Source organism: Calonectris borealis, chromosome 2, assembly GCF_964195595.1.
Source record: "Calonectris borealis chromosome 2, bCalBor7.hap1.2, whole genome shotgun sequence".
Lineage (NCBI taxonomy): Eukaryota > Metazoa > Chordata > Aves > Procellariiformes > Procellariidae > Calonectris > Calonectris borealis.
The window spans coordinates 30,845,723-30,864,035 of record NC_134313.1 but is presented as its reverse complement, the minus strand read 5'-3'; the positions used below and the strand labels follow the sequence as shown (position 1 = coordinate 30,864,035).

General features: G+C 41.0%; 1 long non-coding RNA gene across 6 annotated transcripts; it reads right to left on the bottom strand.

The window, feature by feature from the left end:
• Positions 1-739: 739 nt before the first annotated feature.
• Positions 740-18,303, bottom strand: LOC142078669 (uncharacterized). Of its 6 annotated transcripts, XR_012672307.1 has the most exons (6): positions 17,715-18,303; positions 11,215-11,743; positions 4,392-4,536; positions 2,976-3,159; positions 1,491-1,610; positions 740-1,068 (listed from the first exon to the last, which is right to left on the bottom strand). It is a non-coding gene; the product is annotated as an uncharacterized LOC142078669 (long non-coding RNA). The 6 variants fall into 6 exon arrangements; XR_012672306.1 differs by having other exon boundaries at positions 740-1,610; XR_012672309.1 differs by lacking the exons at positions 740-1,068; positions 1,491-1,610 and adding an exon at positions 1,658-1,984.
• Between the last annotated feature and the right edge of the window lie 10 nt (positions 18,304-18,313).

Below are 18,313 nucleotides of genomic sequence, written 5' to 3'. Positions count from 1 at the left end.
CGAGATTCAGCCCAAAGCACTCACCCATGGCTGGGCGCTGGGAGCCCGCACCTCCCACAGAACGAGGTGAACCTGAAGACGTTTCCTCTCACGTCCCGTTCCCATGTTGATGCCCACGCTCAGGGCCAGGGCCTGCAAATGAGCCCGGCCAGGCTCGAGGCCGCGCCCGTTTGCTGGCGGCCCCGCGGCGGGAGGGCCCCAGGCCGCCGTCATGCCCGGGGCAGCGCCGCGCAGCGCCCGCAAAGCGGCAGCAGCGGCCCAGTGGCCGCGCACGGCTCCGGCTCTCCCTTCGGCCGGGCTCGGCTGGGCCGGGCTGGGTCGGACTCGGCTCGGCCGGGCCAGGCTCGGCCGGGCTCGCTGCCCGCGCCGCCTCGCCTGCCCGGCGGCGTCGCCTCCCCCTCGCGCAGAGGCAGCCCTGCGTTCGGCGTTACAGCAGAGCCTGTGCCAGCCTGCCTTGCCTGTGGCAGCGCTCCGGACCGCCTGTGAACAGCACCGGTTGCCCGTTGTTACAGGGTATTTTAACTCATACGGAGAAGCGAATGCAGGGATGGGCAGATGTAGGCGCAAACGTGCTTTGTATCCCGCACTTTGGTCAGTTCCCGTTGCGTGGCGGGGGTTGCCTGATGCCGAACTGACCCGTTCCGCCTCACCCGCGGCAGCGAACGCCTGTAAACCCGGCCCGCCCCGAGGCGCGGGCTCTGCCACCTCCCACCGGCCCGGCCCGGGAAGCGGGGGGCAGGGCGGGCTCTGCGGCACCCGACCGAGCGTCCACCGCGGCACGGCCGAGCGCCCGGGCTGAGAAGTGTGGGGCGCGGGGAGTTGTCGTTGGGTGTCAGCTGAAAGCAGGGAGCAGATTAATGGGGATTTGAACTCACTCCGCTGGGAATTGCAGGGGATGTGTACGGGCTTCTGCAATGTGTTTATGTTTGATATAATCTTTCCTCCCCCCTCTATACGCAAGTTGGATTTAATGCACAGATGTAGTGCTTTGCCTTCACCTTTCAGAGAGACTTGACATCACTGTAGAGGTGTCGTCACTGATACAGCTCCGCACAGTCACAAGACCCACTGCAATAGAGGTGGAACATAAACCACGTTTATATGCACATCTGAACGACAGTAATAATGCAGGCAGCACACAGGCAAACGCAACTGAGCTTCTGTCTTCTGAATATGCTGTGGTTTTTGAGCTCCACTGTTGTGGGGTCTTCCCGGGTCAGCCCTATTGTGCATTTCCCTGTAGCCCTTCAGATGCTCTCTCCTAATCTGTATGCCCTGTGTTATGCACACTGTATCCAAGTAATTAAATTTCCATGATGAAACCAGAAACAAACCTTATAAACCCTGTCAGAGGCAGGAGAAAGACTCACTGTTGTTAGGTGACAGGGATTAAAACGTAAAGCCTTAATGAGCAGAAAGGCTATCAAGTCTTTTCTGGTACAGGTCAAAAAGCCAAAAATTCATGGACTTGCAGTGGTTCTGAAACTCACGCTGTAGGTCCGGCAGGGCCAGACTTCCAGAGGCAGTGGTCCTGTATGGCATGTCCTGCTGTGTTTCAGGGAGGAAAAAAGAGATGGCTGTATCTGTCACATTTATCCAAATCCTTTCATCTAAGGAAGGAAAAAGGAATCAAGATGACCCCCCAAATAGTGGGTGAACAATTTCTATTAGATAGGCCATATTTTCTATAACTTCAGGAATAATCTGAGTCAACATCTCCTTTGCGTAATATAGATTGATTTAAACTTGATCTAAATTGAGGAGTGCCCCTAGTAAAGCTGCAGGAGGAGTTTCCCTCTGGTTGCTCCCTGGCAGACCCCAGCCCAGCGGCAGGTGATGGCAGCAGCTGTCCGCGCGGGACCTTCGCACAGCCAAGGCAGAGGCGTTCAACGGAGCTTTCATTTGCGAGGTCTCTCGGGGCAGGCAGAAGGACAACCAGGGAGAGCCAGACTGCACGCGGGGCTGGCCAAGTCACTGCTTTTTTCTGTTATCAGGAGCAAACATTAAGATGACATAAAACTTAAGAGTTGGAGATCTTTTCTAGAACCGTTGTATTTAATGCCTATTTTTATATAGAATGATTGTTTGTGTATGACTTTTTAATGTATACAATGTCTTCCCTATCTGCCCTAAATCTGTGACTTTGTGCATCAGTAAGCTTATTACCACTGTTTCTCCTTTCCTTGTTTCTGAGAAGAGAAACTATGCTATGTTATTTTTAGGTTGTCTGGTTTGATGAGGTCTGTACACCAATAATTTTTGCGTGCACCCAAGATAGCCTGTACTATTCAATACTTGTTAGAGGTCAAGAAACAGAGGCATGGAATGTAACAGGTGTCACCACAAGGTGAAGTCTATGAATGTTGGAATGCAAATACATGTGTGTTTGTATTGACAATAGTCATCTGATACGTTATTTTATCTCTATGTTGCTTAGTTTTCAAGTTATGTAGGAAGCCTAGAAAATGGAGCTGCTGTAACTGTGACGAGGTACCTCTTTGCATTCTTTGCATTGTCTTTGCATTTTATGGAAGAAAGACTTTCTTGCTTTTTGTATGTGCATAGTGGGTTTTTTTTTCTGTTAGCATCAATTTGTGTTGAATTCTCTCACTGACTTTGTGTAATGATGGTGCCTCTAGATTTATATTCCAAGGCACTGATGTTTCCTTAAATTTTCAGGAAATTCTTATCCTTAAGTATCAATATTTATTTCTTTGTAAGCTTAAAACTATAGAAGAATACAAAAGATATTAAGCAAATAAATATAAGCAAGAGTAGCTAGTGAAATAATACAAGCAGAGCAGGACATATTAATAATTTCAAAAGTGAAACAAATAACCCTAAGTTCATGAAACTGAGGTTCAACAAAGGCTTGCAGGCAGCCTGCCTAATAGCAGTTATATAATAGCAGTAATTTTTTGCCTGTCTGCAGAGCCCTTCTTTTTTTTTGCCCTCCGATAAAATGTTTACCACACCTTGTACTGTGCAGCAGGGGCCTGAGCACATGAGCTCGTTGTTTCGCAGTTTGTACCTCCCTTCCCCAAATGCCTGGAATTTCTGGTTACCCAGCAACCCCAGGGGCGTCCAAATCCTGCACTTTGCAATATGTGATAATGTCTGTATGGTCTGGGGCGGTCTTAGTGCCGAAAAGCCTCGGTGCTTGGACGTGCAAAAAAGAACAAGGAGTGAAACCTTCAGACTGTCATACCCAGATTTCATAAGAGTGGGTCAGAAGGAGCATTTCAGCCATGGTGATTTACGAGTTTGGAACCACTTTATCAACACTGTCTTGCTTCTACTCATCCTGTCTTCCCGGACATTTTCCATGCAACCCAAGACTGTGATGCCTGACAACTGTAGGACTGAAAACCATGGCATATTAAACAGACCTACATGTCATAGTCTGAGTTTTTCTGCACCCACTGGCTCTCACCAGTTTTAGAGAATGATTGCCTTCACCTACAAAGTGCTTATTCATGTAAAATTGCAACAGTGGTATTATAATGCAATAGTATTGTAATGCAGGAAGGGCTTGGGTGCTGAAATTTTTTTCACTTTCACTTTCTGGTAGGAAAGCATGTAGCTTAGGGGGGATCAGCAAGGTAAGGAAAGGAAAACAAGTGTGGGAAGGTACTTACCCATCTTTTCCTCTTAGCTGAAACTAAGCGTTCCATGTGGGAAACAATAACCTTCATGAAAATAGCCATTAACTATGCTCTCATCCCTTTTGTGTCAAAACTTTTTGTACAGAAATAACAGACAACTTTTGTGAACGCGGGAAGCTTGACTCCATTAATGCTACAGCTTATGGAGCTTTCACAGTCTTGTGGATCTTCCTCTCCCAAATCATCTCTAATTTCAGTCCTCCCCCCAAAATTGTAAGATGTCCATTTTGGAGCAGAATGTTGGAAAAAACTTACAAAGCATATCGTTCCTGGTTAGATGCACTCTGATCTCACATGATTGTAGTCTGCTGTTCAGAAACAGCCTCTTCCTGTAAATCATACTTTCCAGAGAATGATAGTGAGACAGTGAGAGAGTTTTTTGCTCCATGCACTGTATAGGACCTTATTGAAAAGTTGCAGTAGGGCTCATGATGTGTGTAAGAGACAAACATTTGACTGACGTCCTTAGCCTCACACTGCTGCATGTTGATCTGCTAATGTCAGAGCAACCTGTAGATGCTCAACTGCACTTGGTGTTGCAAGATCACGGCACAACGATGCCTGGAGATTCTGCTAATGTAATCCTTCCAGGGCTGTTCTTTCCATCTACCTACTAGAAATCTAGTATACTTCCAACGTCAATGAGTTTCAGGTTGGGAGTCTTCCTTGATTTGAGAGGGCAAGCATTAATATTCATGATGAAAGTCTTTGAGGAAAAATGAAGACTAACTACCAGTATGGGATGGCTATACAGTTTTCAGAAAACAGAGTGTCGGGGGAAATGAATAGTCAGTTTGTACAAGGCCTGGAAGACACAGAAATATCAACAGTCTGCCTGATCCTGGTTACTCCTCTCTCTGTTACGTTTAACCTGAGAAATTATAGGAAAAAAAAGCAGGTTTTAGTTTTCTAACTCAGATATATTCTCATAAGGGTATTTTGCTAATTGAGATTTTGTTACCCCATAAGGTAAGTCTGCTAACTCAGGCTGCTATCAAGAGGCATATAAAGGCTTTGAAATCTTAGTTGTGGGAATGGAGTATAGACGTCACTTAACAGGAAAAGTGCTTGCAATGTAGACAAGTCTTTTATTTGAAGACTTTAGATGTCCTCCCAGAAGATTCAAAAGCTGCATGTGCACTGTGGAAAGGGAGAAATGAGGTACAAATGCACATTTAGTTCTAACTGACCTCTCTGGGAAACAGCCAGGAAGATCAAAAGCCAAGCTAAAATGCTTGAAAAATAAGGCATGAACTGATATGATCAGAAATTCATCAAATCACAGTGAAGAACACAGCAAGATGAACTGCTGAAAGTCTGCAAAAAAACAGAGACAAAAAGGCTGGATGATTTGGATGAATTAGCCACAGAAGGAGAGTCGAAGTGGGAAAGGAAAGAGAGGCATTCTTAAGGGAAAAAGAATAACAATGTAGTGGAGAATTTGGAGAAAGGAAAATATCTGCTCCAAAATTGGTCCTTCTTCGTTGTAGAATGAGGATTAAACACATCAGGAGTTCAGAAAGATTGAATCAAGAGTGGAACCAAGACAGAGACTGAGATGTTTAGATAGAAATAGATAGAAATGTGGATATTCTTTTATTATTATCTTTTAGATAGAAATGTGGATATTTTTGAGGAAAAAATAATGTTTACTGAAGTAACTGTAATTTATAAGTAGAAGAAACTTGGGTTGAAGGACAATACTCATAGAAAACGTGAAATACTAATACCAGTGTGTATTATGAGAAAGGTGGTAGTTCATGAATCCTGGAAATTAAAGTAGGAACCAGTTAGGAGAAAAGGTAATAAATGTTATATTGTGTGTCTATGCTATTACCCTAATCATTCTGACTTCTATATTAAGGATGCTCAAGCTAAAAACCCTGCTCATCCCATGAATAAATATTAACATAAAATAGAAGATGTCTCAGATCAATACCACATCCACAATCATGCCTTGCAATCAAACAAAATATTCAGTTTGTTTCAGAGTCAAGTTTATTTAGCGTTTTATTAACACTAAAGGATACCCTATTGTCTATCTGTCTTCTTAAGGAAAAAGTAATTCCTTTTTAATTAGGTCATTGCAGTCATGTGCTGCTGCCATTATATAAACACTTCCTGGTATGTAATGATGGATAAATACAGCGTAGCATTTATATAGGTTTGATGCTGGCATGGAAATACTAATATGCAGGCTATAGAACAGGTAGAGCAAATAGACTTTGACGATACAAATTCCTTTCCTGAGTCCTGTCTCTGTTCTGACCAAACCTAAGGCTGGCAAGGTAAGTTAGGGTCACTTTTCCTAACTCTGCTATGTAAGAGGACACAAGTTTATATGAAATGCCTACACTCAAGTCATTGAATAACATCTACTTTTCAGTGACTAGAATTTTAACAAAGACCAAGATACGATTATCCCGTATACCTAATTGTGAGCTATCCACACCCACTACCTCATTCTTGCATAAGGTAGAGTCAAACACAGAAGTGGGAGGGATTTAAGAGTGGTGTTGGTTGTTGCTCTCTTGGAAAGATGATAATTGATTCTTTCAGAGAAAATTCAGTTTGGTTATCAGCTAAAGAAGTTTATTGGCAAAAACTATACAAATAATGCATAAAAATACATTCAAGCACAAAGTTCAGAGAATGTTGAATTAAGCCTCATTTAAATTTAGGTTTATTCTGATAAAATTATTTTAAGAGGTAGTTTTAAAACACTTTGTATACAAGACTGTTTAGGTTTTGAAATGTCACTGTATGTTTTTGCCCTTAATACAGTATAAAGTGTATTTTCATTATATAATAGACATATTAAAAAAATCCATGGATTCTGAACTTAGCATTATGGCAATTCTTTGGTAAGCAGAATTACAGATTCTTCTACAAGTAATGATAAAGACAGTTCACTATTTGTATAGGTCTGATGCTGCCACTGGAATATTATTGTAAATGGGCAAAGTTGACAAAATAGTAATTTGTTAGTGAAGTGCCACATAGTTACTATCCAGAGTGTCCCCCAGTTTAGTAGTAGCTTCCTGGGTCTGGAATAGTTTAACTACGCAGAGGATCCTGGGTAACCATTTCCCCAGAACCCTTATTGTGGTGAAATGTCAGACTGTTGTTATTGTACATCACTTGTAAAGAATAATCATGAAGCAGAGAGGGTGAGTTAACAAGGTCAGTGAGTGTACAAATGACTGTGCAGGTCTATACGCAACAAACACCCTGTATTGCACAACTTGCAATGTGTTCAGAGCTCTTCTGTTTGCAGCTGTTGTTCTGCTGATGCTATTGATTAGTCCTTTGTCTTGTGTACTTTCCAGTCCAAAAGCAAGCTGTTCCTGCTCAGAGGGGCTTTTGCCTCATCCTAGTCTCCATTACTCTGTGTGCAGGAAATAATCGATATGTATTGATGTTAACTGCACCTAGTCAAATATGTCTTTCGGGGTAGAGATGGCCATACTTCGGCATGTAAACTCCTTGTAACCTGCAAGCAATTCAAGCACAGCTTCCACGCTAGGGCGATGTGCCATTTGACTGACAATGAGTCTATGCTAGCATAAGATCTCGTGAGTAGCCTCTGGCTGTGGGAAGAAGTGAGCTAGTACAAGCTGGTGAATCCGGCTCGTCAGAGCAGCACTTGGTGTGCATGCAGCACACACAGCCTGGCCCTGCCCACAGTGAGAGGCTGCTGTCATACGTGAACTATCCCCAGAATTCTTCCTTCCCTCAGCTTTTCAAAGGATCTGGTACCAGTCAAATGGATCTGGTACCAGATCAAAGGATCTCATGACCAGTCAAATGAAGCCTTGGGCCGTGGCTCGCAAATTCTTGGAGCTCGTTCTTATCAGCTACAGATCTTCTTTTCACATTCTTACTTTCCCTAACAAGAGCTGCTTAGTCCTTCGAGCGTCAAAATGTGTTACGTGTTTTGCCTGTCAGGGTGGAACTATTGTCAATAACGTCTGGATGACAATGCAGGCACTATGCTACTGAAGTCTATGACTTCATCATTATATCACCGTATAAATTATCCCATGTTGGTTGTGAAAAAAGTTATCTTCTATTTAAATAGCCAGGTTTCATACTTGTCTGGCAGAGAGGTAGGTACAATAGCTGGTATAGCTTTAGTCTAGTAGAGTGCTTGATCCTGTGTTGACCAGATATTCACTGTGAGAGTTTGAGAGACCGTCAGAAATGATGGTTCTTTCCTTTTGCAGGAGATTGCCTGCGTGTCTCTAATGGCATTCTCATTCAAGGTGCTTATAATGTAAGTGAACTCATCAATGACCTAAAATCCAGTTCTGTTGATGGATACAAAAAGAGAAGTACGCTCTTTCCCAAAATTTCTGACAAATAAGCTTAGTGATTTATTCAGAGCTGTTCCAAAGCGAGTATAGACATGAAATGTTGGTCTGAGTAGGCCATCCGTAAGGGAATCATTAGCATGAACAGTTTCTATTAATCCTTCCTACAAAGCTGCATGAAAAAACCAAACTTTTGTAGCTTGAATTGAGTCTGAGGACCTATTTTGTAGGTTACAGATCATCATGCCCCATGTCCTAAGCAGGACATGGTCTAAGATGCATCCTCTTTTGATGTTCCTTATAACAATCAAGTGCTTGAAAAGGCTTCACTGACCTTTACTTTACCGTGCATCTCATCACGGAGATGTTTCAAAACTAAGAGCTGCTTTTGGACAAGAGAGACTTTCCAGGAATCTTCAAAGTCTGTGTTTCTGATTGCATCAGAGGTTTTAATAAGCTGATGGAAGCTATGTAAAAGTCTAGTTTTTACTTCTTCCTTTTCCTGTCTTTGTATATTGATAAATGCTATGGAAATTGTTCTATTGTTTTCCCGAAAACTGCTTTTTGATTTCTTAAAACAAGCATTGGCAGCATATGAATGCAGCAACACTGGTGCTCTACCACAGAGATATTTCATCTCATATAACTTGATCCGGATTCATTGACAAATTGACTGTAATCCACCCTGTCAGTAGGTATGTCTGACCAAGATAACGCAGTCTGAGGAGTGTTTCTTTCCTTTTCAAACAGAAGCTGCCTGGCCTTATTACTGCCAGCAAATCAGCTCCGATGCTTCCCCTTCATATTGTAAAACCATCCCCACACTAAATGACTGTCCTCATCTGAGCACTTTCTTCAAATAAAGCATATCCTGTGTGACTGCGCACCGTCAGCCTCACTAGCTATTTTTATTCAGTGCAGCCACTATGTCAGTTGCCCTTCAGTGTTACTTTGCATTCTGGAAGGCAGTTTCATAATTTTCTCCTCTGTGTATAGAAATTTCAAATGCTAGCTGTAACTGACTGCCATAATACTTATTTTTGACCACAGCAAGGAAGGATTCAGCAGACACAGCATGTGTCTTCTAGGAAAACAAGCCATTTTTAATTCCCATTGTGGAAGGTCACTCAGTAGTCCTAATTCACAGTGCAAAGTTATCTGAGAAGTCAGAAAACAGTGCTGTTGTCTTTTTTTTCATTTTATTACAGCACTCTGTATTCTAGGCTGGCTGTACACAGTTTTATCCTCGCATTACCACCCTTCCACCTTCACCCCTTTCTACAGGATTTCTCCCCAGCACTGGCAATTGCAACACATCACTGCCACTGAAAGACCTATAATGGTTTATACAGCACTACCATGGACCTTTTTCTGGGTCAATACATCATTGTGCTAAGTGTCTCCACTGCTGTGAATTTATTATATAGGGTTTTTTCACCGTTTTTGTAACCAACAATTTGCATGTTAAAATTAAACTTACTCAAAAAAATGTCAGCTGCACATTCTGACAAAGCCACATACATAGCTTAACTGGTCAGCCAAGCCTGTTTCCCAGGGAATTGCTGACAGACAAAATCATGACTACCAAAAGTCATGTGGCTGATAATGGAATGAAACGTGGAAATTAGTTTTTGTAACCAATAAGACCAAGAAGATGAAGGTACAGTTGTTCTCAGTGCTAGTAATCTGTTTCTGAGAAATCTGTATGTTTTCTTTCAGGGGATCAGAACTATTTCTCCTCTGAACTCTGGCAATGAGATGTAATTAATTCCTATGGTCTGAATTCATTTTGAGTTCCATTCTTTGAAGAATATTCAGGTCAAAACAAGTGATGGGAAAGAGTTTATATCCTGCTGCCAGTCCAGTACAGAAAGATACTTAGAATTTAAAGGCAAACAGATTTGATATAAAATAGGTAGTAGTTGCTCATCATTTATTTGCAGTTGATATCTGTAATAGCAGACAATTTGGAACACAATGTACAGTTATTCGTACATTTTTAAAGGCTTTTTATCAAAGCTGCATTATCAAACCAGTTTTGTGTAGTATATCAGTCCTGGGAGAATACTAATCTGATCAGAATCCTTAAGAAGATTGAGTAATGCTAATGCTTACTGAATAGAAATTTTCAGAGCTGCATGTGAGAAATATCATTAAAAATTATGAAATATTAAAATAGTACATTACTGAACTTTGATTTCTGAATTGAAAAAGTCCATTTTGTGAGATATGTCATAAATCAAAACATGATAAATTGGAAGTATTCAAATAATATTATAATTTTCAATTTTGATTAGTTTAGATCAATCCAAATTCAGAACCTCTGTATTCATTCTTTAGAAGACCAAGTCCTTGTGTTCCACCTACAAGTAGGGTCTTCCTCTGGCTGTAAACCAGAGAAAAATTTTGTAGTAATTCTTAATGTTCCTCCATTTTCTACTTGTACAGATATGAAGAACAAAAGGAACTTTGTAGAAGCAGTTTACACTCCCTGACTTTGTAGAATGTCTGAAACTCTGATGAGTTTCTAATGTGAATCTTTTCATTATTTTTAATAGGTGTTAACTCACCCAAAGTAAACATCTTAAAATGCTAAAAACATGAAAAGCCATGAACAATCATCCTTTTCTACATTTTCCTATGCTGTTTGAAAATATTGTCACCCCAGTGCTTGTTTCTGGAGATGATTACCATTTTCCTCTGATAGCAGCAGGTAGCCCACTTCACTTTACCTAAAACCATCTTTTCCACAGAAAAAACTAACTTATGTCACTAGTGTATTTTAATCATTTGCAGGGACTGTTGTAGGGTGCTACTCTAATGTCGTTAGCTAGGCTGGCTGTTTGCAATGTAACTGCACAGTAATTTTCGTCCTAGGCAAGTAGAAGTGATATCACTGTGAAATCTCCATCACTGGTCTCCAGGATGAATGAGCATGTAGAAGATTTTAATAGAAAGGAATAAAGTGGAGTGCAGACAATATATATTTCAACACAAAGCCTTAAACATGGTTAGTTTAACCAGTGATATTATCCACTCACAGGGACTGAATTTTTCAATAACTTCCTGGCAGCTGTTAGAGAAATGACTGAAAACTGGTTCAGCCAGCTCCGAACTGCTTTTCCTTTTCACACCACCTCAGCCCCCGATCTGCAGAGGACGTTCTGGGGTCATGCTCTGACCTGAGTAGGAGATAAAGTGTTATCCCAATTTAAATTGTTTGAGAGATATCATACCTGAAATAGTCATCCTGGTACTTTGTGTCAATGGGTGAGGAAGCCATCAGCAGCCCCCTGGGTCAAAATTGAGAAAACTGATGTGAAAGCACCTTTGCTTTACTTTTTCACAGTCTATGCTGAAAACAGTTTAGCTAGACTTACAGGCCTGGTCTTACAGTTTGCTTTGATTCCACATGCCAGTGAAAAGGTTGAACTGATTTGAACTTTGTGAGATGGATAGCAGCTGTTGTACTAAGCTATTTAAAACCACCAATTTAGGCTTAAACCTTGGCTGAGTAAATACAAAGCCTTAACCATACATAGTACCCATAATAAACTTTCCTTTTTCAATTTCAGTGGCTAAAATTTATTTTTAAATCAACAATATTTGACTGCCAGATTTTCCAATACCAAATTTTCCATTGCCAGATACTGAAGTATCTTATCAAAAGAGGAGAACTAAAAAGGAAGCAGGTGAGTTTATTTTCATTTTTCATGAGTGAAGTCACTGTTCATCACTGCTGAATGCAGTGTAGCTCTCTTCCACCTAAAACAGAGTAAAAAAAAGCCCAACATTGGAATCATACAACAAGCTGAAAAGTTATGTCTGTGTGTGTGTGTGTGTGCGCGCACATCTCATACATTCCTGGAATGAGAGAAAGGAAAATGAAGTGGATGAGAGGAAACGTAAAAAAACCCAGCCTGTGATGACGTGTGTACTTCCTGTTGGCTTGTGTAACCTTCAAAATCCAAAAATCAGTACATAAAGATAAGAATAGGAAAAGTTCCAAAGCATTCTTTCTGAAGTCAGTAGGTTGTTTCCTTATCACTCAGTAAAGCATCTAATACAATGCTAACATAAGTAGGATAATAATGTCAATTTTTTACCCAGGAAGAAGAGAATGAGCAAGCAGGTAATAGTGTAGGGACAGAAAGATTACTTCTGAGACACAAGCTTGAGGTTTAGTTCCTGTTACAATCCAGACTTATACTTAACCCTAAAAAATCTGAAGGTCCTTTGCCCAAGAACTCAGCATATCAGATAATTTCTCGGGAATTCAGAAGCTGTCATTTAGTGGCAGCTTGACATAGAAATATATAGCAAAACAGATTTCTCAGTATCTTACTGTAAGTTACTCCTAGACAGAAATTTAAACAAACCAACAAACATTTTGTCAAAGCAAAGCTTAATTATTTTCCCAGGAAATAAAAAAAAAGAAGTATGTATTATGTGGCTATTTCATTGACTTATGAAGTATTTGCAAACCTTGGCAGGTTTCATTACTACTTTGAAACCACATCCAATTCAGTGACAGATTCACACAGCTGCTAGGAATGCCCAGTCCAATTTGCAATTTTTCATTAGAATTAGAGTCCTCAGCTGTAGGCTTTGGATCGAAGGCTAGGGTTCGTACCCGTCATTCTTGTTTACACCCATCAATGGCAAAAGTCACAGATCCATATGAATGGCTTTTGGACAAAGCTAGGTGGAGGTCTGTTGTTATTAATAGGTTTTGCTCTGCAATTTCCTGCTCATTTGGATGTGAAACTTTAGCAAGAGAAACTAACAAAATCAATAGGGTATTTATTACCTTGTGACATGACACTTGGCAGTTTTGCACAGTGCAGTCATCGGTGTTCAGCCACCATCCACCTCTGTGCAAGCAGAAGCCATTTCTGAAAACTAAGATGATACCAAGGTATACGCTAAACTTTCTCGCAAAATATCTTATCTATTATTTCTTTCATCTGTACTTAGAGGTAAGGTTAGATCCTTTTTCCACAGCCATCTCCTAGCATTTATTCTTAGGTACTCCTCTCTTTTTGTTTCTGTTTCTCTCCTCTGTAGTTCAGTTTCATAAACTGATTTCCCACCTTTTCCTTTGTTGTTGGAAAGATACAAGAGTTTCCTTGAGAACTTTCTGTTCTGTCTTTTGACAATTCCCTTCTAACTCATGGAATATTTGGTGAGTCCAACTATAAGCATCTATGTACTACTTGAAACATCTGTTATTAGAGGAGAGGAGAGTCTGTTCACTTTCATCTGGACCAACACTTAGTGTACCAGTACAATAAAAATGTTTTATGTTCTAACAAGATGTAACTTATTGGTCCAGATGTCAATTGAAAAATTCACAGCTTTGTTTTTTTGTACAGAGGTAATAATCTTATGACATTTTGCTTTGGTATTTATATTGTCTCTACCAAAATCCTCCCTTGCAATTAAGTTCTGATATTCTCCTGACCCTGGAGATTTAGGATTTTGGTGATACGAACAGCGTTATTTTGAAGTAGAAAACATTGAATTAGGAGTTTGGAGATAACATTTTGCCATAAGTGCATACAAAAAGCCATTAGTTACCTCAACATGGTTCATTATTTCCGTATAATAGTTCCTCTGAAATGGCTGTACAACAGACATCTCACAGTCCTGTGCAGGACCAGCTCACCCTATAAATTCTGAGCCGTTGCCACATTGTGATGTTTGGACTGGGAGGCGTCTAATATTGCTCATATGTAGGACAGCCATTATCTGTTATTTTAGGAATACAGTTTAGGAACACAAGGAGTCTCTGAAAAGCTGAGAGAAAAGAAGACTGAAAGATGATCGTATGCAGAATATGATCCAGGAGATAGCAGTGCTAAGGCACTTGCACTTACGGATGATTTTTCTGGGGCCAGAGTCTGGGGTTCCCATGTTGCATCAGTTGCTGACAGAAGCCTCCTTCTCTCTACTTGAGCCAAGGCATGGCATTTATATATAGTGGTTCTCCTCTGTGCAAAAATCCCAGCTGACTACTGTGTCAAGTGCGTTATCATCTCTGCAGACTGGGTATAGAGAATAACATGAAGCTGGAATTTGCAGAATCTGTTCTGCCTGAAAAGCTAACTCATCGTGGCATTCTGCATAGCCTCCTTGAGGTGGGGACTCTGCACCAGGGGCCAGGTGATCTCACTGAGGATCTCAGAAGCAAGAACCTTTGTGCTGCTGGGAACTTTTTAAAGAAGTATCTAACTTGCTGACCTTGGTGGGCAGGAACGCTAGAGTGACCTTGTGGGTTATCTCCTGTATCTTCCAAACAGTGCTGGCATCTCTTGCCAAGATTTTGTCCTCAGAGGAATAGGAAGTGACTTGACTAGTGACCAGCTGGAAGCTGATGGCTTTGATTAGTTTATAAACCACTTGTAACTCCTTTGCTTGTGCAGTGTTGTACTGAGTCATGCTGGTGAGCTTCTGCTGCCGTTGCCTTGCAATATTCTTATGTGCGTCTTGGTAACAGGCTTCCAGTGTGAGTTACTACAAGCTCACCACATGGTGCAACGCCAATCGCAGAAGCCATAAGAAGGTAGTTTGCAAGACTAATGGAGCATATTTGCAAAAAGATACATAGGTGAGAAGTCAGGATGATGACCGCTGACACGTTCATGTGTAAAGAGGAAGGTACGCTAACACATAAACAGAGAAACAGCATCTGGAGCTGTAAAGACCAGACAAGTAAAGGCCAGGTTGTGGGACAGTTCAAAACATCATGGAATACCGCTGGTGAACCAATGCATTAGCCTGGAATGAGAAGGTGTGTACACAAATATTTCCCTAAAGTTGCGGGACTTAACTAAAACAAAGACTAAAATGCCCTTGTTGACATTACATTTACTCTGCATAGGGCTTTATCATGTGGATGTAATTTCATTGATTCATGACAGATAGCTTTAGTCTGGAAAATGAGCTTATTCGTGTAGTCAAGCTTGTTCATTTTTGCATACCAGACTACTTAAATATTGTGTATTTCGAAGTGTATCAAAATGGTATTTCTGAGCAGCCTGTATCAGCACTGGCCAGAAGTCAGTGGAGAGGCAGGCAGGCTTTTTCTACTGCACTGATATGTCATGAAGCTTGCATTGTTGATACTTGTATAATTCCCACATTAGAAATTAGTAGTAAAGGATCATTTTTGTAATCCAAGGAAGGGCTCCAACCTGACCTCAGTGAAGGACCAAATATTATTTTTAGTCTCATAATTGCATTTAACTTTCACATAATAGCTGAAATGAAGCAGAATGATGTAGGGTTCTTCTGGACCTTGCTCAGCACTGAACAGAGATGAGGATGTCAAAAAATGACTGCAAATAGATTTTCTGACAGTGTTGAAAATCTACCACGAATATTAAAAGATGGATTTACAACATGATCATTGCATGCACTTCTGCTGAAACTGTCATGCAGGTTGATACATGTTTGCATGTCCTTCAGCCATAATACTCAAAGTAGTTGGCAATTGACTACTAAGGAGAAAAATACTTTGATGTGGAAGGATCTGTGCCATTTTTCCCTCTGTGCTGACATTTGCAATGCTTCACAAATAATAATAATGATCTTAAAAATATATTTCAGGAAACTTCATAAGTCATACAGAAATAGGATGCTTTCCTTCCTGTGCACAGAGTCAACAAATGTGCCACGACGCATAAGCTTTCAAAGCAGGAATCAGATGGGGCCTAAGTGACGTATAGGCTTTGCACTCTCCTTTGGCCAGGAATGAGTACCATAAACAGTCTGGAGATATCTGAGTGAATAAACAGTTTGCACTTGTTGAAACTATTGATGCTGCTTCTATTTGTATTTACGAATATGGTTCAAAAGTACCATCGAATCTAGAATCACATATTTGTTTACCGTATTCAGGTATGATCTAACTCTAAGAAATAGAGGAGAGATGAAGAAAGGTATCTGGTTTTATTAGTTTCTAAAAACCCTTCACAATACATGGTACCAGTAATGACAGAAATGAGAGACATGATTACACTGGCATCTTTTCTACCCAAAATGTTAATGTCAGAGTCATGAGTAATCAAATGGCTACATTAATTATCTAATCTGTTCCCTGTATTTGTATTGCTTGAGATGTATTTATCATGCTTCTGTCACCAGGATTTGTGAACATTTGCTTTAGGAACTGCTCCTACACATTCTGTACATGCAAGTAGGCCTTACTGGTATGCGTCATTCCACCGATTTCAGCAGAACTGTGGCCGAGAGGGGCAGGTTTACGGAGCACAGCGTGGATTTATGTGAGATGCTTGAGCTAATGCAGGTACCATGCTCATGTGCATTATGTCCTTTTGCTGTTGCTAACGTGCCTTGCTTTTTGTCACTGCTAAGCAGCTTCACCAGTGTGCAGTATTATCTGGACTGTACTGTTTCCAGTATCCAGCTTCTTCTCAAGACTAGCTTATGGCTTTCTTTGAGGCATTGCATTCTGCCATAAAACCATAGTTCCAGAGACTAGACGAGTCTGATGCAGGCAGGAGACAGAAAAGAAGGAGACTGGAATCTACAAGCCCAAGTCAATGCCAGGCTCTCAATAGCAGCTTCTTGGCATGGACTCAAGCCTGCAAATACTAACTGCTGAATGATCAAAGAAAATGGCTATTTGATTTTAAGAACAATGAACCTTCTATTTGTGGATATATGTCTGAGTGTGCTTAGCATGTACCACATACCTACTGATAGAAATAATGTGATAAAATGAAGATTCATATAATTAAAATCCCAGCCTCTCGTGGTGCTGCTGGCTGACTTCATTTCCCTGGTAAGAACTCTAAGTAGATCTTTGAGGAAGCCTACCATGCCAAACATTGTGTCGTGCTTAATCCTGTACTTGTCCTTTATGTGGTACTCCCTTTGACGTCAGTGGAAACTTGACATATGAAGATGCAGAGGAATCAGGAAGAATTGATTTTTTTTATAGTAAGATTAAATGGAAGGAAGTTTTGTGAAATGTACAGAAATCTTATTCCTTCCTACAACATAAAGGGATGTTTTCTGCTTTATTCTTTGAGGATTCTTACCTATATGGATTTGTGTATTTGTGTGTTCGTGATTGCTGGAAAGTATCTATAATGAGCAAACAAGGAATACCTAATAAATTTCTAACATGTGCATTCCCACTTGCTGTTCTACATCACATACACCACAGCCACTTCTAAATAACTTCTGTGTCTACAGTTTTGCCTTCATATTTCCATTTTGTGGTCGCTAAATCATCTTGAGTAGAGGCATGCAAATGTGAGAGGACACACACTGTGTTAATCAGTAATAAGCTTTAAATATTTTCTGCTTATACACAAAGAGGTCTGAGAAATGTCTTTAATTTTTATAAGCAATTTCCCAGCTGGTTCCTTTTGCTATTAGCAACAGTAACCACATTGTATGAATAGACTTCCCACCCCCCCCAACAAATAAAAACAAATGACACACATTTTATAATGCTGAATGTAAATGATGGAGTCATTATGGTGCTGTTATTCTAGGTTTACAATGACCTCACTGACAACAGAATTTGGGCCTCTGTGGTTCAATCACAACAGAATAAAATTAAAACCATATTTGAATAAACCCTCTTAATAAGAAAACGGGATAAAGTAATATTACATTTACAATGTCATTCCCATATCAAAAAATGCTCAGAGCAAGAGGACACAGAAAAGCATTCAAAAAGGATCATTTGCAAACCCACTTGTGTACAAGTTGCTTCATGGGGACAGACGGCCCCGCTGCCGCGCAGGGACAAGGAGACTCGGCACACGACTGGATTCAGCCGTTTGTCAAAGGGTTGTCAAGGTCTGATCCCTCCTGCCCTGCGATAAAACACCAGAGTGTTGAGCAATATAAAAACATCTAAAATATGTATTGCTCAATTTTATTCTCGCAAGTCCATCCTCGAGAGTGGTAGCTGAACCACTCTCACAACAAGTATGTATTTGCTAAAAGCTAAGAAGCGAATATAAGCACAGCTCTACCTGCTGTCTTCTCCGAAAGTGATTAGAAAACACACACTTATCAAGTAATAAAGCAGTAACGTCCTCATTCTTCTGAAGCGTGACCATCGCTCCCCTCGGCTCGGGGCGCCGATCTCCGCCTCCAAATCCCCGTTAATCCCTTCCAAAATCCGGCACCTATGAAACACCCCTCGCGGCGCGGCAGGATGCAGACGCACCCCCCCCCCCCCCGCGCCGCTCCCTCCCAGAATAACTGCCCTGGCTGCCAAGCCCTTCCCTCCACCCCCAGCAGGGAGCAGCAGCAGATCGCCGTGCCCTTCCCACGCACACGCACGTA